Genomic DNA, 22,547 nt, shown 5'->3' with positions numbered 1-22,547 from the left:
ATCCAGCTCGGATTTTATGGCCCCATCTAGACATGGCTAAATATTGAGTTTTTAAAGAAATTCGGGGCTATATCTCTGAAACCAATGCGAATCTTCTTCTGACCTCTGAAGCAAATTTGTAGATAAGGACAAGAATAAAATATTTGGAGAAATAATGAACTCGAAAAACTACATTCATTGCCTCAAATTTCAAAATATATGCAAAAATTCCACAATTTTTATACATTTCGCACCGTATCTCCAAAACCGTTAATTTTTTCTGAATATTTTCTTTTGGAAAAATATTCCCTGGAATGTAATACACAACTCTTCAGAACATGTCATTGTTGTAAAATGGAAGGTTTTTGCAAAAGGTTACTTGGTTCAACTCCCAATAGTTTAGCCGATACTGACCAGAATTTCAGCAATTATGTAAAATTTTCTATATTTTATAGATTTTGATGCCCTAGATGGAGTTTTTCTTATGTTGTTTCTTCAAGAGATAAGTTCTACTAGTTTAGGGCTACAATATTGCTAAAGACAGCAAGGCCAAATTCCTATTCGTTTCTGAGATAAAGGCCTGATAAATGCAAAAAAGTGAAGATTTAGCCCGTTTTAGATGAGGCCATAAAATCCGAACTGGATCTGACAGGACAAAACCCAACTAGGTTTTTCGTAGTCTAAATATGTACTTTCAAAAAAATCCATGCTAGAAGTTGTTTGCATTTTCAGTGTTGCATAGTGTTATATGGGGGCAATATCAAAACGTAGACAATTTCTGGTGCAGAATGTTTGTTCCCACTGGGAACTCCAAATACCAAATTACACCTAATTTGGGCGGAAAATTTAGCTTAAATCACCCAAAATACTGAAAATCGGAGGTACCTAAAACGGCGCCTGTACCCAAACGTGTACCTATGTCCACAATTTTTGGTGACCACTAGAAACCCTAATTACCAAATTGCAACTAATTTGGAAGGAAAGGATTGTTTAAATCCTCAAAATACCGAATATCAGAAGGTACCGTTACATGGGGGCTATACCAAAATATTAGCCGAAGTTATTTATATTTAGTCCATTATTACCCACGGACACGTACTACGTTTATGCAAAATTTCAGAAACATATCTTCATTCGCTTGCAAGTTATTAATTTCGCGCCGCTAGATCAGTGAGTTTCACCACTGTGCACTGGGATGAAATCATGATATTGGTAGCGATCAGTAAATTTTGCAAGCTGTCACTGCGTTTTGTAAACATTACTCTCTGTAAAGAAAGTAATGATGAAGTTAAGCCAATGGGAGAATACTCCTGACTTAAGCAATTAATAAATAATAATTTCCTTTCGATTTTCGCTGTTTTGAAGGTTGTGGCCTAAACATCCCATCGAAATGGCTGAAATTTGGTATTTAGTCTGTAACGTGACGTTATCACGTACATATATAACACAACAACACAATACTGGCTACCACTAAATACTCTGCATATAGCACAACAACACAATACCAGCTCCACCCAATACACTGCAGACATACTGCACAGGCATTCAATAGGCAGCAGTCAGTACATTACATCTCTTTAACATGTAACCCAACGGAGAATTCAATTCCAGGGTAATTTCGCAGTTACAATTTTAACGCAGGGTGCGTTAATATTCTCATTCACTCTGTACTCCATGCCACTAAAGTATTTCAGATTTACTTGAGAAGGGTGAGCTTACTACTGCAAGGAGTTTGCTACACGGGTTTGGAACAAAAGACTATTTTAAATCCGCCAACTTACACCTGGTGTAACAGTGTTGGAAATTATTTTTGGAAGCTACCACATTAAGTTGTGGTGGTTGATGCATTTCACAGGGCATTCGTGCCATTCCTGTTCCACAGGGCCTTCGGGTCAGCTGTTCCACAGGGCATTCGTGCCAGCTGTTCCACAGGGCCTTCGGGTCAGCTGTTCCGTACTTAGCACACAGTAGCGCATAGTAGACACTAGATCGTAGCCTAGACTAACCCCTGAACTCCGAATACCTCGTGGTCCCGAACATCTGCAGCCGAAGCCGACATCCATCGTATTCCCGAACATCAACAGCCGAAGCCGACATTCATCGAATTCCCGAACATCAACAGCCGAGTTCCGAAGCCGACATCCATCGTATTCCCGAACATCAACAGCCGAAGCCGACATTCATCGAATTCACGAGCATTAACAGCCGAGCACCGAAGCCGACATCCATCGTATTAACGAACATCAACAGCCGAGCACCGAAGCCGACATCCATCGCATTCCCGAACACCATATCCAACCCGGTTGTCAACAGACCGACATCCCGGTGGTCCTCGACCGTCAACCCGACTAACCACATACCGTCACTCCGATTATCTACCGCAACCCGACTATCTACACACCGTCGTTCCGATTTTCGACAAACCGTCATCCTGATAAACCACGACCGTCATCCCGATTATCTACGACCGTCAACCCGATTATCAACAGACCGTCATCCCGATTATCTACGACGCTCACCCGACCGTCGTCCCGAACACCTTCAACCCGATTAGCTACGAACCGCCAGCGAAAACCGTCCAGCAATCATCGTACCCGACGAGCCAACTGGTCACGCCGACTCATCCACCACGAGATCCCAGCCGCAAACACCTATCCAGTCTTTCTCTACCATCTTAACACCAACGCTCGAATAGTAATCCATGCCCATTGAATATATTCTTATCGTATTAAATCAATAAAAAACGAATTAAACCCCCAGGAAAGGGAGAATACAAGTCTTCTCATTTCATAAAATGTAATGGGCCCTTATGGAGGCCTTGGACGCGACTGAGCTTACCCCAACCGACGAGAAAACCACGTAACAAGTCTTCGTTGAGTGTATAAAACGTTCCACCAGAAATTTGTCGCATAGGTATTTATGTTACCTTCATAGAGCGGCACTCACGGATGTTCGATATTTTGGAAGTTTTAGCCAGGGGCAAAAAACATTAGAACAGATAGAAAACATTCCTTGCCAAAAACAGGCAGAAGATAAAAAACGTTGAGCTCTTTTAAAGGTTGTTGCAACATGTTCCTTCTGAAATGGATTCTGGAATCTCAATGGTAGAAATACTCCACATAGAAAATTAAAAGTATAAAATGATTACCATCAGTTAAGATATTATTCTCCTCCAAGGAATTATATTTAACGTAGAAAAAGAGCTCCGTAGTTACTAATTGTTCATATTTACTTGAATACAGTTTTGGCGGAGGGTATACAAAGTTCGGCTGGGCCGAACTTAACCCCATTCTTAGTTGTTTCAGCTTGTAATATTTCATGGTGGAGGATATAAAAAGTTCCGCCCAATCGAACTTAATACTTTTTTACTTGTTTTTTTTTTCTCGTTTTTGGAGTTTGGAGTTTTGTACCCGAGTCTTCTATTTTTCGCTGTTTCTTTTTGGTGGTTTTGGAGGAGTACTTTTGCTCTCGTCCTATCGTGATTTTGAATTACAACATCAGGTCGAACATTGCCTCTTCTTGGAGTGATTTCTATTTCTGTTTGCTTCTGTCCAAGTAAAAATGTATTTGGACAATCTCTCATTTATTACTAAATCCTGTAGCGCCTAGAAAAAAATGTTCACAACATAAATCAATTTCACTAATTATAGGAAAAATTTGTTTGTTAAGTTTTCATGCGTTCATACAATTTTTTTTTGTGGGGAGAATTTTGGTTGCATGCCGCCTTTTACTGCTGATAAGGGTGATTTGTTGGGTAAACAAACATTTGGCGCGGGGGAGATAAAAAAGTTTCAACGAAAACAAAATCAATTGTTTTATGCTGAATATTGGAATTTTCTTTCGCAGCAACAACATAATTAAAATATGAAGGTAGAGAGAATTCTTTATTTAGCAGGCGGCAGGGGGGAAAATTCGAATTTCCCTCTTTTTCTCTGATTTGCTTACGGAAAGCCCAACAACCAATACAAATGTCACAAACACACCATACTGACAATCACACGAAACTACAAATCTTCCTGGCTTATTACAAACCTAAGGTAGAAAGTTGGTTCGTGCGACAAACGCACTTTCACCCCAACTCGTATTCGAGTGCAAAGGACACCAGTAAACCAAGGTTTTTGACAATTATTTCCCTGACAGCTTGCAATGTGATGCCGGTCAACTGATAAACAACTGGACTGCAATAGACAGCTAGACACATACCGAGAAAGTTGCACGTATAGAGAGCAACCATATGTTTGTCGGCAGCAATTTGTTGGGTTAAAACATGACAAGTGAGGGGGTAGCACACGCATACAATCGTATCTACATATTTCTTTGTGTGATTTGATATCTTAATTGTTAAGTTTTGTGTATTATTACTACCCTCGCAATCCGAATACATATCTACTACTTCTTTGGCCAATGTTGGTTGGCTTAAGGCGATAAATATTGTATGTAATTTCTTTTAATTAAGGGGAAAATAAATATATAAATCAATATTAATTTAGAAATATTTTAAGGTATTTATATGACATTTCCTCAAAAACAGCTACATGAAAAAAGGAAACAAAGAAAACATTTAAAAACAAGTGAGCAAAGGCTATAGTCGGGACGGGGCCTATGACTTAAGCTTTTCATTCGTAAAAATTTCGTATAAAGAAATACTAAAGTTTTCACCAATCTGGCTTTTATATCAAATGACTTAAGCCGAACTAAATCAAAATAATTAATTTGAAAAACGATAAGTTCTAGGACAGAGAAGCCACTACATGGTCGACACGTCCGAAGATTTGCTTTACCACCAATGAAACCAGGTAACGTAATTTGGTGACTATGTGGATTCGAGTCCTTGGCTTTCCTTTTTCACTTGCAAATAATTTCCGATCATCAAGCTTAACTCTAAACGAGAAAATTGATACAAAATAATTAATATTTAATTTTATATTTGACTACTGTCGACATCTACTTGGTACTGATTGAAAGCTTCTTAATTAGCAGTTTACAAGTCTTTAACACACGAAATAGAAGCAGAGATATTTGTCATTAAAGTAAACACTTCTTAATATTAAAATTGTGATAGCTTAGCGCCTTTTGCAACAACTCTGATATTTTACCCTAAATGCCACATTTTGTACTAATTTAAAGCTCAGATGTTTTAGTTTCATTACTAAGCTCTCTCCTTTGAATATGTCCAACAGAAGCAGATATATCTGATATGGAAATAAAATTCAATAATCTGGAAATTGGGATATCCCAGCGTTTTTTTTTTCAACATTACAAGCATTTCAACAATTTTGGAAACGCGTTTCGGAACATTTTAAAGCTGAATGTCTTCATTGTTGAAACGATTCCAACTAAAGCTGAGGTACTCGTCGGTACAATTTATATAAAACAAGTAAAAAAGTATCAGTCGGCTTTGCCGACAGAGATATACCCTCAGCCTATGTGAATCGAGACTTTCATCTACGGACAGATCGAATGTATTGAGGGTGTTTTCAGAATTTTGTGGCCTTTTTTGAACATTTGAACTTACAGACAAAAATGTGGATTAGGATTAAAGTTCAAAAGTTTTGCGCAGGAGGGAATGGGCCGACATAGTGCATTACGGAAGTGGATCTTATTTTGAGAGTCATATCTTTTCGATAGATATCGCGCCCACTAGTCATTTCAGTGGGTTATCGTAAACCTGTTGGACCAGAAGAATGGAGTTGTCCACGGAAAAATAATATGGGTGTAAACAGGCCCACAAAAAACATCTTCGGTATAAATTTGCAAAGGATCTACGTACAGACCCTAAACTGCACTTGGATACTAATGTTGAACTTTTGTGGGGGAGATATCCTAAGGAGAGGACCGATATGGGCCATTTTAGAAGTTAACCCTCCGTCATGCACATGTATCTGGCCAGATATTTTACGAATTCAACTGCGATTTAAATATATTTCTGATTTAGCTAGGGGCTTGAGTCTCCAGGTACCCTCTACAAATATTGTAAGGTATCGTTTTATGAAAAAAAAACACTTAAAAAACACAACAACAATCTAAATTTATGTAGATTTTTTCATCTATACATCGTATACGTAGCGCATGTATCTGACCAGATACACACATTTTCCTCCAATCCGGTATGCCTACAACATTCGAAATCAGATTATACATGTTTTAGGTGCTTTCATGAAGCTTTGCGAGACTTTTTTAATTAAGAATTAATTAAAACTTACTTTATAACAACTAAATTTAATTGAAATGAACTTTATACCAATTCTTGTTATTTTTTTGACATTACGAGTAAACACAAAAATACAATTTTTTTTGTTTTATTTCTCATATTTTTTACACGGGTTAAGCATGTACTAGGAATAAAAAAAGGGAAAATATATATCTGCCTGGCGTGATAACAATACAAGAATATAATATTATCACTAAAATAGCATATTTTTCGTATAAATGTACTGAAATACATACTGTATCTGGCCAGATACATGCGCTACGTACGTGACTATCGGAACATGTGCATGACGGAGGGTTAAACTAAGTTTGGGCAAAGTATGACGAAGGCCAAACTTTGGACCAACTTGGTGCGAGAGTTGTTGTGCTCTCCAGCTACTACATATGGTGCTTTCAACTTTCAGGCTGCTTTCCCAAGAAGTATGGACTTGCTACTGAAAACAATTTTACCGTTGTAATTTAGACAGCGATTGCAAGTTGTTTTAACAGAAATAAAAGTTAGTCAAGAGCAGGTCTTAAAGTGAACATATCTGAAATTTTGTGTGGGAGGTACCCGATGGAATGGGAAATATAGTCCATATTCAAACCTGATCTATATCTGGTAGATATATTAGGATGCGTAAAGTATGGACCAAATCGGTCTTTCCGTTCAAGAGTTATCGTGCGCACAATTTTTCCGAACATTTTTGAACTCTTGTGGGCGAGGTACCTGAAGGAGTGAACCGATATGGCTTATCTTCGAACTTAAACTAAGTTTGGACAAAATATTTAGAAGGCCAAATTTTCGATAGAATCGGCAGATCCGTTCGAGAGTTATCGTGCGCACCAGCCAGACAGACGGACGGACATTGCTAAATCGACTCCAAATTGTCTGAAACACATTTCGTCCAAACATACTTGGGGTCTAAAACCATTATTTCGATGAGGCTCATTTTGCCCGTATGAGAGTGTGTATATCCTCGTTAGCATAAATGCTGAGGGTATAAAAATGGGTAAGTGGGATATGCCCCAACTTATTTGACATCAAATAAAGGTGATATTTTCCTCATCCATTGACGGACCTTCCTTTTGGAATACGACTCCTAAAAGCGGAGATATTCGCATTCTATCAAAATTGCGACCTGTAGCGTGATTAAAAAAATGGAAAAATGGGAACTATTGCGATATTTCCGTTATTTGGCCACCTACGCCAAACTACTTTGCATCATTGTAAAGATTTGATTTTCAACTTTCAAACACAGGCTTTGCTTTTGAAAGGTCCCCAACCGAAGCTGTGATATTCGCCATTATAAATAAAATCGCACAAATGAAAAGTTGGTTATCATTAGCGACTATTGCGATATATTCGTTGTTTGATAACCTATTTTACATCATTAGAAAGGTGATATTTTCTACTTTCATTATCAGGTTTTGCTTTTGTTATGCTTTGGAAACGTTGACTTTTTCTCCAAATAAATTTTTTACACATTCAGACCACTGAATATTATCCGGCCATCACCAAAATCAGAATATAATATAATATATAATATTTGGCATATTTATTTCTAAATCGAATTCCGTCACACATTTCAAATCGCACATATATCGCTATATGTTTGTAGTAAATGCGTGAAATCGGGCGAAAATATATATGGGAGCTATATCCAAATCTGAACCGATTTCAATATTTATTTCTAGACCAATTGTATTCACACATTCCAAATTTTATCGAAAGCGGACATATACAGCGTGTTTGGTGTAGCAAATAAATGAAATCGGGCGAAAATATACAGTTAGTCCAGTAATTGTTTTCGAAACAAGGAAACGAACGACCACATTATTCAAGAGATGATTTATGCAGAAAATATGCTTATCGTTTCCGAATGCGGTCTTCATATTTGAACCTCTATCATTAACGACATGCACAAGTTGGTTGAACTTACATCCGAAGTCAATAAAATCTCTTACAGCCTAAAATTTAAAATAGAAAAAATATACTTAAAAAATAAAAAAATAAATATGTAATAATTACCTGTATTTTTTTCATTATCCATTTCCTTCATAGCCAGAGTTTTATGGACGAGTATTTTATCTCGTATATAATAAACAGGGTCACCAATGTGTGTTATCTTTAAAAAATTGTTCTTCCACAGGTCGCAGGTTATGGCAATTCCACTATTATTGGCTGTCATTAGTTCATTGTTACAGATGGCATGATGATCTTCATACAGAGAGGCAATATTTCTAGAAACTGTAGTTAAATGGGGAAGTAGCTTCTTTATATCAATATTTGGACTATATACGTGACCGGTTTGTAACACGAATTCAATAAAATTGCGTAGACCTTGGTCATTTACGATATTAAATGGTCTACAATTGCCAATAATCCACTGCAACACTAATTCTAAGCATTTCTTCTTTAATTCATTATCTGGTCCTCTATAACATTATCGGATACATTGTCCTTTTTATATTTCTTATAGCAATTGTGCCTCAATATATTTGATGTACACTTTTTATTACAATTGTAGACGTTTTTACATTTGCTGCCAGCTACTGTATCTTTTAAAACGATTCCATTTTCATCTTTTATGTCCATAAATACATATATTAAAAACTTCACTTCTTGACACTCTTTTTACTGTCGTATATTCTCCACATTTTATTTTATCTTTTATATAGCTGAAATTTTCCATATTGGAACTACAAGGACACAACCTTTTAACTGCAACACTTATACACGATTGAAAGACTGAAATTTGCAAAAATGCACATTTTCAATTTGGCAAATAATAAAAGCGGGAAAAATTTACCTGTTTTTATGACAAAAATATTGAATGACAACTTTAAAGTGGGATTTCCCGATGTCTTTTCATAATTTCTACACGAAATACATTACCTGTATTTATGACAATTGGATTTCACTACACGTTTCCTTAATTACACTGCTCAACACGACTTTTGTTTCAACCGAAGTTGCGGTTGTTTCTAGATGAAATCGGCGAGATTTTTTCAAATCCGGCCCCGGTTTTTGTCCATCAGCTCTTGTTTTTGAGATATAGCTCAAAATCGGTTTTTACGAGTTTAACCCAGACTATCGTTATTTTCGGATACAAACAAATATTTTTTGTGGGTTTTTCGACATTAATCTATTAAGAAGATGTTGTACGCTCGATACAAATCATTTTTGAAATAGTTATGGTGAGTATATATCAAAAAATATAGAAAATATACGTCGGACCTTGTAGAAATTGCATATTTTGAGTACTTTAAGCTGTAATTACGTCATCGGGGGAAGTCATAGGATCTTCATATGGCAATGCGGATATGCTTAGGGTGTCTACTATATAGTCCAGTATTCAAATATATAATATAAAGTTCATAGCCCCCATGATTTGGCCATAACCTAAAAATCGCAATGAAGACTGCTAAAGGGAATTAATTTACAAGTGATATCATTACCACATAAGCCATTTACTTTTCAAAGGCAGTCTTCATGATGGTTTTTAGGTTATGGCGGAATCATGGGCGCTATGAACTTTATATTATACATTTGAATACTGGATTATATAGTAGACACCCTAAGCATATCCGGAGTACCATATGAAGATCCTATGACTTCCCCTGATGACGTAATTACAGCTTAAAGTACTCAAAATATGAAATTTTTACAAGGTCCGTCGTATATTTTCTATATTTTTTGATATATACTCACCATAATTATTTCAAAAATGATTTGTATCGAGCGTACAACATCTCCTTAATATATAAATGTCGAAAAACCCACAAAAAATATTTGTTTGTATCCGAAAATAACGAAAGTCTGGGTAAAACTCGTAAAAACCGATTTTGAGCTATATCTCAAAAACAAGAGCTGATGGAGAAAACCCGGGACCGGATTTGAAAATAACTCGCCGATTTCATCTAGAAACAACTGCAACTTCGTCTGAAACATTCAACTTTTTCAATTTTGTTGAGCAGTGTTATAGATTCAAATGGTTGACAATGGTTTCCCAAAATGGAACACTAGAGTAAAACAGGTTGAAAATGTATACCTGATTTTATGGAATAAGCAAAGAATAATTCTGAGATATCCCGGCAAATTTTAATAATGGTAATATTTTCTTCCGAACATTTTCGGTTTCATAAATTTTTTATTACTAATTCCAATTAATTTATAATATTTTAAAGCATGTATCTTCACACCAGCAGCACACACTTCCTCAATTTCAGCACACACGTACACTAACGGCAGAAACCTGTGTGGGTGACATGGTTTAATGCCAGGTCAGGCAATTAGGCGCCCGTGTGCGCTCATTTAGCGTTGCTCTCTCCACACACACAATTCAACCCATTGAAAAAGCATGCACTCACACAATGACGCCCCGTAAAGTATGCAATAGAAAAGTATGGTACCTGACCTGGGTTTAATGCAGTGTTAATCACAACTGGGCTCGCGAGCCGTGTCTGTGTGAACACACACAATCTCAATTGTGGTGAGTTTGAACGTTACTCTCACCACCGATCATCTCCTTTGTTTTTGCAATGAATTAACGCACATGATGTTTATCTAGAGAGGGTGAGACAATCTCGTGCGTGTGCCCAACACAAATCTTCATTAAACATCTGCAATTGTGACATATTTCTGTATTTATGCCTTCCCACGAAAATCCATACTACGCAAACAGCATAGCAATGCTTAACAACCAACGAAATGTTTGTTGCTTAGCCATGTCGGTTCGCCTCAAACACAACGACATAGCATGCAATGAACGGCCAAAGCAAATGTTGAACGGTATGCCAACAAATATGTTTCTACCTAACAATATTGGAAAATAAATTCGAAAAATTTTACATTTTCTCTTTATTTAAACGCTGAATGATTATGTGATAAGATTATATAAATTATTTTTAAAACAATAAATAATAGTAAAAAATAGGTCTTTTCATTCATAGAAATTTCATTTCATTTGAAGAATATACTTTTAAAAATTATAAAAATGTAAATAAATAACAAAAAATAAGACGACTATTACTAGGAAATTCAATGTACTAAAACATAATATTAAAATTAAATAAATACATACATAAAATAATAAATAATACTCGTAATGAAAACAAATGAAGAATTAAAAATCAATGCTTAAATAATTATGAGCAACACTTTTTAAATTTATGTTATCATTTAAAAACATTATTTGGCTTACACTTTTAGTATCTTTTCCAAGAACTGATCTTTTTTCACATAACAAATGCCGGGCTCTACAAAATATTCTTTCAGATGGTGCAGAACTAGCAGGTGTTGCGAATATTAATACACTCAGCCTATAAAGGTATGGAAAATCCTTCTTATGAGACTCCCACCATTCCAATACATTGAAATTTCTATGATACACAACTGTCTGTGCATTGTACCTTGATATTTCATTTGATATTCTTCCCCTGGAATTGTCATCGATGAGCTCTGGACGAAAGCATTGAAAATATCTTCCTCCACATCAGTGCCTTCAGTAGCGTCGATATGACTATCGTGTGAAACATTTTCGTATAACTCTGCCATTATTTTGCATTTTTCATGTTTTTTTTTTCTACCTCACTTTGATCGAAGTTGTGGAGCTTATTGGCAGAAGGAAACAGAAATAGAGCTACTTTATGTACGTCAGAAATGTATGGATGGAATTTGTGGATCTGAGGAATCACGCAGTGCAAAGTTGGATAGTCATCAGCCTCTAACATTCGAAAGGTTTTAAGACGCTGATGATATCGTTTATTGCACCCAAATTAATATTAGAAATTCTTCTGGTTTCGCCTTTCTCCTCAAGAATCCTAGATATATCAGGCAAGTTGTCTTTTATGGATTCTAAAAGGAAATATATTGTATTCCATCGTGTCGGTGAAAAACTTTTAAGGGTAGTTTTCATGCAACTGTTAAGTCCAGCTTTTTAAAATATTTTACTAATTTAGAGCAAATTTCAGAAATAGATTTGGCAACTGATTTCTCAACCACATTGTTGAGAAGATGGTTTATGCAAAAAATATGCTGATCATTCTGAAATGCGTTCTTCATATTTGAACCTCTATCAGTAACGATAGTTACGAGTTTGTTGAATTCGCAGCCAAAGTCCAATAAAATCTTTTCTATTTTAGTTCTTATGTTACTGCCTAAAATATGAAATAGAAAGAATATAAAGGGTGTTTTTTAAGCTAGATAGAACTTTAAATTGTAAAAAGTAACACAACAAATTAAATTTTGATGAAACTTTTTTTATTTGTTTCAGTATACTCTGACAAATCATCATGAATAGACTCACGCTTGAACAACGCTACGAAATTATCCAAATTTACTTTGAAAATCAGTCGTCGATTCGCGCAACTTATAGACGACTTCGTCATTTGTATGGCGTACATAATCGTCCATCTGAACAAGCCATTCGTCGAACTGTGGATAGATTTCGTACCACATACTCTCTAGAGGATGCAATAACACCAGCACGTCGACCCTACAGACTCCATTACATCCAGAAAAATGCACCGTATGGTGCGGTTTTCACGCTGGTGGCATCATCGGACCTTATTTCTTCAAAAATGAGGCCGGAGCTCGCGTTACGGTCAATGGAGATCGTTACCGCACCATGATCAATGATTTTTTGTTTGAAAATATGGATGACATTGATCCGGAGGAGATGTGGTTTCAACAGGATGGCGCTACGTGCCATACGGCGAACGCAACCATCGACTTATTGAAATCAAAATTTGGCGATAAGTTGATTTGGAGAAGTGGACCTATCAATTGGCCTCCAAGGTCGTGCGATTTGACACCTCTCGATTATTTCCTGTGGGGCTACGTGAAGTCACTGGTTTATGCTGATAAACCAGCAATAATTGATGCCTTGGAGGCCAGCATTGTTCGTGTTATTCGTGACATACGGCCAGCAGTGCTCGAAAAAGTGGTCAAAAATTGGACGTCCAGAATGCACTTCGTCAAGAACAGCCGCGTTGCCCATATGCCCGAAATCATTGTACCCTACACCACTATGTGGGGAGGGTATTATAAGTTGGTTTTGGGCAAAAAGTTTGTAACGCATCGAAATAATGGTCGTAGACCCATACTTATATATACCAAAATGAATGTCTCGACGAGCTGAGTCGATCTGGCTATGTGTGTCCGTCCGTCAGTCCCGTCCGTCCGTCCGTATGTCCGTCTGTCCATCTAAACCTTGTAATCACGGTCGCAATTTTGATCTGATCGTCACGAAATTTGGGATGTGGATGGGGGTCCCGGAGGGGAAGAAGCCTATTGATTTTGGTGATGGTCGGATAATATTTAGGGGTCGGAAAGGGCAAAAAACTTAGGTGGATTAAAAGACAACGTTTCTTTTCCAAAGCCAATATCTTAGCTTCTGTATGGGGTATTCCAAAAGCAAAACCTGACAATGAAAGCAGAAAATATCACCTTTCTAGTGATGTAAAGTAGGTGCTCGTAGGTGATCAAACAACGATGATATCGCAATAATAGCAAACAAAACCCCAATTTTCATTTTTGCGATTTTAATTATATTGACAAATATCACAGCTTTGGTTGAAAATTTTCCAAAATTGAAAATTTGAAAATTTTTGAAAGTAGAAGATCCCTTCTTTACAATGATGCAAACTAGGTCGGTGTAGCTAACCAAATAACGGAGATATCGCAAAAGTCGGTAATACATCCCATTTTTCTATTTTTTTGGAAATCACGCTACAGGTCGCAATTTTGATCGGATCGTCACGAAAATTTGAGGGTTAATGGGGGTCTCACAGCTGAAGAAGCATATTGATTTTGGTGATGGTCGGATAATGTTTAAGGGTCGTAATGGGCAAACACTTATTTGGAGAAAAGTCAACATTTTATTTCAAAGCCAATATCTCTGTTTCTTTAAGAGGTATATCAAAAGCAAAGTCTGGCAAGGAAAGTAGAAAATATCACCTTTACAACGATGTGAATTAGGTTGTCATAGGTGGTCAAATAGCAGAGATATGGCAATAGTCGATAATGCATCCCATTTTCCGATTTTTTTGTAATCACGCCACAGGTCGCAATTTTGATCGGATCGTCACGAAATTTTAGGGGTTAATGGGGGTCCCACAGAGGAGAAGTCTACTGATTTTAATGATGGTCGGATAATATTCAGGGGTCGGAATGGGCAAAAACTTATTTGGAGAAAAAGTCTACGTTTTATTTCAAAGCCAATATCTCTGTTTCTTTAAGAGGTATATCAAAAGCAAAATCTGGCAAGGAAAGTAGAAAATATCACCTTTACAACGATGTAAATTAGGTTGTCATAGGTGGTCAAATAGCAGAGATATCGCAATAGTCGGTAATGCATCCCATTTCCCGATTTGTTTGTAATCACGCTACAGGTCGCAATTTTGATCGGATCGTCACGAATTTTTTGGGAGTTGATGCGAGTCCCACATAGGAAGAAGCCTATTGATTTTGGTGATAGTCGGATAATATTTAGGGGTCGGAATGGGGAAAAACTCATTTGGAGACAAATTCAAAGTTTTATTCTTTGTGAATATATTGGCTTCTAGTATGGGGTATTCCAACGGCAAAGCCTGTCAATTCTTCCATTTTTTGCAATCAAGCTACAGGTCGTAATTTTGATTGGATGGTCACGAAATTTTGGTTGCTTATGGGAGTCCCAGATACAAAGAGGCATATTATTTTTAGTGTTAGTCGGTTTATATTCCCTAAAAGAAATGTTTACCAGTGAAAAGCTTATGCACAGGGGTAGTGGTGTAGGGTATCACATGGTCGGCCCCGTCCCGACTATAGCCTTTGCTCACTTGTTTTCAAATGTTAAAGTCACGTATTGATCTTTCGAATAAAAAAAAATTTGATTACAATTTAATTTTTTGTGTTATTTTTTACAATTTCAAGTTCTATCGGGCTTAAAAAAACACCCTATATTAAAAAGAAAAATTAAATATATACAATAGTTACCTGTATGTTTTGCATTATCCATTCCCTTCATAGCCAGCGTTTTATGTAAGAGTGTTCCATTATTTATATAATGAACAGTGGCACCAATGAATGTTGTCTTTAGGAAATTATCCTTCCATAGGTCGCAGGTTATTCTTTGCGGTCATTAATTCGTTCTTTAATATTGCGTGATGATCTTCATACAGAGAGCCAATATTTCTGGACACTGTAGTTGAATGTGGGAGTAGCTTTTTTATGTCAATATTTTAACTGAACAAACGACCGGTTTGCAATACGAATTCGAGAAAACTATGAAGGCCTTGGTCATTTACGATATTGAATGGCCTACAATTGCCAACAACCCACTGCACCAACCCAATTGTAAACATTTCTTTTTCAGTTCGTTATCTGTATCCACTTTAACATTATCCGATTGATTGTCTTTTTTATATTTCTTGTAACAATTATGTCTCAATAAATTTGAAGTACAATTTACATTCCACTTGTATAGGTTTTTACATCTGCTGCAAATCACTATTTCTTTTAAAACCTCTCCATTTTCATTTTGTATATCCATAAACACATTGAAAACGTCACTTCTTGACATTCTTTTTAATGTCGCATATATTCCACTCTATATTTTGTCTTTTATATAACTGAAATTTTCAATACTGAAACCGCAATGACACAACGTTTTAATAGAAGCACGTATACTCTAATGAATGAATATTTTTTCAAATTGGAAAAATGAATAAAAGAGGTTAAATGGGTTTACCAGTTTTTGAAGAAAATTTGTCCTTTAAAAGTGGGATTTTCTGCGGTGTTTTCATAACAATTCTACTATTTTCATACAAGTGTTTAAAGGGGTTAAGAATTTATACAAAAGTAAAAGATGCACACATATTTTTCCGAAATAGGAATGAATAGTGTAAAATGCTAAAAATGTGTACCTGTTTTATGTAAGCGAGTCAGTAAAGGATTCCATTTACTGGTCAGTTTTTACAATGATTGGTTTTTCTTCAAAATATTCTCGGTTTCATAAATTTATTGCATCAACATAGATTCACAAAAGGCGCACACAATTTTCACAATTTCAGCATACGAGCACACACACGACAGGTAGTAGGGTTGGGTGACATGGATTCATGCTATCGTAGACATACTGCTTTTGTGGAGGACAACCGTGCAACCGTTCATGTCTTGTCATGTCGCGGCCAAATGTTAAGCAGCCGTATGGCAATGTTTATCAAATACTCAGCACATGATTGACAGAACGAAGTCAGTATGTTAAAAAAGCACCATTCATTCCATGCAACAATTGCTAGCCCTTAATCTTCATGTCTTACCATGTCATGGCCAAACGTTAAGCAGTCACACACAAGAATTGAAGTGGGTACTGTTGTCGTGTGTCAATGTTTTTCAAATACTCAGCACATGATTGACATAACAAAGTCTGTATGGTAAATAAAACACAATTCATTCAATGTCACATTTACTAGCCTTTAGTACCTGTTCCCAGATGGTGCTAACTAGCTGATGCATACATCTTATCAGCGTGTCGCTTCCGGTTTTGAACAGATCGGCTGGTAGGCCATCGGGTCCTGTTGCCTTAATATTCTTCAGCCGGTTTATTGCTGTCTTTGCCTCATCTTGGCCGAGCGGTATACATTTGATACCATCTTTTGGGATTGGATCTATGGTATCTTCGTCGTCTTCGCTAGTATTGGATACCAACACACTATCTGTATCAGTTACCAAATTACCTTGATGGTCTCTACAAATCCATCAGAATTTTCGTACTTCATTCTGGTCCTGTACATCTCGACCTTTTTACACTCCATTTCTCTCTTTTTCCTTCGGAAAATACGTTTTTCTTCTCTCCCTTTCTTCCGATACCTCTCTCGTGCGCTACGCGTTGCTACTGATTGTAGAATAGCCCTATGTGCCCCATTTTTCTCTTCGGTAGCAGCACGACACTCCTGATCATACCATGGATTCCTTGGTGGACGTCTCTGGTATTCAATTGTGAATTTTGCGGCTGTTTGCATGGAGTGGGCAATATTTTGCCATTGTGCTCATATGTTATCGGAACGAGCAGTGCTTTCATTAACAATTGGGCAAGTTGAGTGGAATATTCTGTGGCTATCTGTTGTGTTTGCAGCCTACCTACGTCCAACTTCCGCGTTGTATCTGCTCGTGCTCTATTTACAGCGTTTAGACGGGTAGTACCTATGTACCTTTGCTGCAACGAGGTAGTGGTTCACGTTTTGGTATAGCCCCCATATAACGGTACCACCCGAACGAATAGTTAAAAACGAATTAACTATAATTTTACAATTAGGGTTCCTAGTGATCAATAAACTTCTATTCTAAAAATTATGGACATAGGTCAATGCTTTGGTATGGCCCCCATATAACGGTACCTCCCGATTTTCGGTATTTTGAAAATTTTAGCTACAATTTTTAACCGAACTAGCTGTAAGTTGACATTTGAGATTCTAAGTGGTCACGAAACTTCTCCACCAAAACTCGTCAATATAGGTCCATGTTTTGGTATAGCCTCTGTATAACGGTACCTCCCGATTTTCGGTATTTTGAGAATTTTAGGTAACAAATTTAATGGAATAAGCTGTAATTTGATATTTAAAGTTCTCAGTGGTCACGTAACTTCTCCACTTAAAATCGTCAATACTGGTCCATGTTTTGGTATAGCCCCCATATAACGGAACCTTCCGATTTTCAGTATTTTGAGGATTTTAGCTAGCTGTTTGAGGTTTTCAGCGGTTACGAAACATCTCCACCAAATATTATCAACAGAGGTCCATGTGTTGATATAGCTCCCATATAACGGTACCTTCCGATTTTCGGTATTTTGAGGGTTTTGGCTACAGTTCTCTGTGGTCACCAAACTTCACTAAAAATCGTCAACATAGGTCCAAAATTTTGAATAGCTCTCATATACAGGTACCTCCCGACATTCGGTATTTTGAGGTTCTTAGCTACATTGTTTGACGAAATATCCGTAATTTGATTTTCCCTGGGGAGGTTCCCTGTAGTTATAAAACTTTTCTACCAAAAATTGTAAAGATAGGTCGACACTTTGCTATTTCCCCATAGGTTGTCATTCCGTTTGTAACACATCGAAATATTCGTCGGAGACCCTATAAGGTATATATATTATTGATCAGCATAAAATTCTATGTCCATTTAACCATGTCCGTCCGTCCGTCTGTCTGTCTGTTGAAATCAAGATACAGCTCGCAATTTTAAAGGTAGATAGTCAATATTTGGTACAGAAGTTTTTATTACTTGCAGGATGGTTGGTATTGAAAATGGGATATATCGGTCCACGTTTTGATATAGCCCCCATAGAACGGTACCTCCCGATTTACGGTATTTTTAAGGTTTTAGCTTCATTATCCTACCAAAATGGCTGAAATTTGGTACGTAGTCTTCTTTAGGGGTATAAAACTTTCCCCCAGAATTTTGTCGGTATCGGTCCATGCCTTCACATAGCCCCCATAGAACGGTACCTCCCGATTTTCGGTATTTTGAACGTTGTGGCCTCAATATTCCACCGAAATGGCTGAAATTGGGTGCCTGGGTGCCACCGTGGTGCAATGGTACGCACGCCCGCCTTGCACGCAGAAGGTCTGTGGTTCGATTCCCCGGCCAAGCAACATCAAACATTTTTCAACGGTGGCAAAATACCCCTCAGTAATGTTGGCGACATTTCCTGAGTATTTCAGCCTTGAAAAACTTCTCAATAAGTGGTGTCTTAAGACACGCCGTTCGGACTCGGCGATAAACCGTAGGTCCCATATCATTGAGCTAAATATGAATCGGGGTGCACTCATTGATATGAGAGAAGTCTCCCTTGTCCCGTATGGGATGTTGTGGAACAATGTTTTTGTTTTATGGCTGAAATTTGGTATTTAGACTTCGTTTTTCCTTTCCTTTAAATTTGTCGGAATAGGTCCACGCCTTCATGGAAAGGTACCTCCCGATTTGCCGTATTTTGAAGGTTGTGTCTTCAATAGTCCACCAAAATGGCTGAAATTTGGTATTTAGTCTTCAATGTGAAATAAATCTGTTCGCCAGACATTTGTCTGTACAGGTCCACGCTTTCATATTGCCCCATTTCCGACTAAAATTCGTCGGTATAGGTCCACGTTTCGATATAGCCCCCTTCGAACGGTACCTCCCGATTTTCGTAATACTGAAGATTGTGACGTCAATATCCTACCGAAATGGCTTAAATTCGTTATTTAGTTTCCAAGAGTTATAAAATATTCCAGAAGAGTATTATCAGAGTAGGTCCACGTCTTCCTATATTCCCATAGAAGCGTACTTCTTGATTTTCGGTATGTTTTAAGTTTTAGCCACATTCTCTTACCGAAATATAGGAAAATTGGTATTTAGTCTTCTTTGAGTCTAAAAACTTTCATTCAGAAATTTGTCGGTATAGATCGACGTTTTGAAATAGCCCCCATAGAACTGTGTCTCACATTGTTTTACCGAAATTGCTGAAATTTAGTATTAAGTCTTCTTCATACACGAAAGGAAACTAATTATTCCATTTTACTTCAATACAACTTGTGGTGGAGGGTATAACAAGTTCGGCCCGGCCGAACTTAACGCCGTTCTTACATGTTTAAATTAGATTAGATAATTTCGGCATTTGGCGTATCCACGATCGAAAAAACCAAACACAAGTTTTAACGTTCTTATGGGTGAACGCGGGGCACATGTTAGCTCACTACTTTTAAAGGGTGTTAAAGGTAGCTCCCCAGGTGACACCACTGGGAGGTCAGTTTACACTTGAGATGAGAGGGACCAAAATAAATCCTGGGCTTTGCCATATTATTGTCACCCATGGAGTACAGTTACCGAAGAGAACATTTTGATAAGATTCGCAAAAAATATCGTTGTGTTTAACGGAATCACCTAGGAATCATCAAACCATCAAAACCCGAAATTTGTTCTCCTCAACTCCTACAATTTATTTTGGGCCTTATGGCCATTATGACAGATCACGTTTAAATGAGCATTTTTAACTATATTTACTAAAATTTTTAAATATACATATATTTAAAAATCTTACAGTACAAAAATTTACCCATAATTTCCATGACTACTATAATGAATACATAATCTCATTTGAGTTGGTCATTTCCTATGTCTATGAGTTGGCCAATTTCGCACTGAAACAATATTGTATGTCCTCATCAACAACAACAGCGGCAGCAGGGCCAATTAACGAGAAATCTCCTACAGGTTGTTTAGTAAACAGTAATGCAATAATCAATGCAAGTTAATACTGCCAAGAGCATCCCGTGTCCTTGAACGGTAACAGTGAATGTGGCTGGACATGCGGTAACAGTAATTACTCGTTCTAACCAATGTCATGGTCGAAGCTGCATTATGATGGTCACTTAATAATGTTAAAGAGACCTTTTCCAGAATATGGTAATGTGGTTGGATGCATTAGAAACAAATACACATGCATAAGCATCAGGAATCATAGTGAGGAATAAATCAATATTGCGTATAAAGGAAATAAGAGGTAAGCATGATATTATCAAATAGGCTAGAGTTTTATAGTTACGAATTAAGAGGTAAAGAAAATACGGATGGACTTTATGTAAATTTAATATAATATCCGATCTAAAATGTTCAGTGTATGGAATATGATTTTGGGGATTTATGGCAGTTTATTTTGTATAACTGCAGTACCGAATCAAATTCATAGTTTATTTTGTATAACTGCAGTACCGAATCAAATTCATATCTATTCCCAATCTTCTGCACGGAGCTCTATACGGTGGACTCATTGTGTTCTTCTCAACGAGAGATTTGAGGAAATTGAAGGAGGTCCGTACTTTTAGTTTCCTTTTGTTTACACTGTGACACAAAATGGAGGTGAAAATCTGGGGCAGAGATAATTCCTTCTGGGGATGAAAACCCTTGGTGAGTATATGACGAATCCCAAAGGATAGAGTGAGTTAAGTTTCTGGCAAAGACCGTGTAAGGTATCTGAAATTAGCGTTATATCTTGTTAACTCTTGTTGTAGCTTATTTATGAGATGGCATGTCTTCATTCAAATCGAATGAGGATTATTTTCGTGGAGCACTTCGACCTTCTAACTCGCTTCCGCTAATGTCCTTTTCGTCCCATATTTTAAGAACCGCTATAAAAGTACCACTAGATGACGTTTTTCAGCTTCGAAATGTTCTGCAAAAATGTCGCTCAGAAAATTATAGGTACGGCTCTCATTGACAATTAATCGATTTTGTCTCGTTTCCATGTCTAAATATCAACTTTCAGTCGACTGAACAATGCGTTTTAAACAATAAAAAATACGGAAAATCGGAGGTAACGAAAAATTTCTGGTTGAAAGTATTATACCCCCAACGAAGACTAAATACCAAATTTCAGGCATTTGGGTGGGGTATTGCAGCCAAAACCTTCAAAATACCGAAAATTGGGAGGGACCGTTCTGTGGGACCTATATGAAGGCATGGACGTATACCGACATATTTCAGCTGGAATATTTTATACCCCAATTAAGACTCCATACCAAATTTTAGACATTTCGGTGGTATATTGAGGCCACAACCTTCAAAATATCGAAAATCGGGAGGTATCATTCAAATCTCCAACGACGTCTTAATGCGAAATTGCTGTCATATCGGTTGAACAATGTGGCTCAAACATCAAAAATACCGAACATCGGGAGGTACTGTTCTATGGGGGTTATATGACAACGTGGACCTATGCTGACAAATTTCAGGTGGAAAGCTTTGTACCCCGAACGAAAACTAAACACCAAATTTTAGCCATTTCGGTGGGATATTGAGGCCACAATCTTCAATATACCGAAAATTGTGAAGTACCGTTCTTTGGGGCTATATGACAACGTGGACCTATGCCGACAAATTTCAGTTGGAAAGTCTTATGCCCCTAACAAAAACAAAACACCAAATTTTAGTCATTTTTGTGGGATATTAAGGCCACAACCTTCAAAATACCGAACATGGGGAGGTACTGTTCTACGAAAACTAAACGCCAAATTTTAGCCATTTCGGTGGGATTTTGAGGCCACAATCTGTAAAATACCGAAAACCGTGAGGTAGCGTGGTATGGGGGCTATAGACGACGTGGACCTATACCAAAAAATTCAGGTGACATATTTATACCCCAACGAAGACAAAATACGAAATTTCTGCTTTTCGGTGGGGTAATGAGGCTAAAATCTTCGTGGTTATCGAGTGAAATCGGACACTTTTGCAAAAAGTGGTTTTTGATTTCTTTTATTTGTTGCTGTGTTGATGCTACGTTTTTCTCGAATTTGTACATTTAATTGATCCAAAAGGTTGCAATAGTACTCTGAATTTATTGTTTTACCCTTTTGCA

The 22,547-nt window shown here is 37.1% G+C and overlaps 1 protein-coding gene across 1 annotated transcript in view; it reads left to right on the top strand.

Annotated features, from left to right (window-relative positions):
* unc-13-4A (BAI1 associated protein 3) overlaps positions 1-22,547 on the top strand; it is a 595,010-nt gene that overhangs the window by 6,089 nt on the left and 566,374 nt on the right. The window lies entirely within an intron of this gene.

The sequence above is a fragment of the Musca autumnalis genome, unplaced genomic scaffold (genome assembly GCF_047663935.1).
Source record: "Musca autumnalis isolate F117 unplaced genomic scaffold, ASM4766393v1 scaffold_4, whole genome shotgun sequence".
Lineage (NCBI taxonomy): Eukaryota > Metazoa > Arthropoda > Insecta > Diptera > Muscidae > Musca > Musca autumnalis.
The sequence above is the reverse complement of the archived record's forward strand: the minus strand, read 5'-3'. Positions and strand labels throughout refer to the sequence as shown.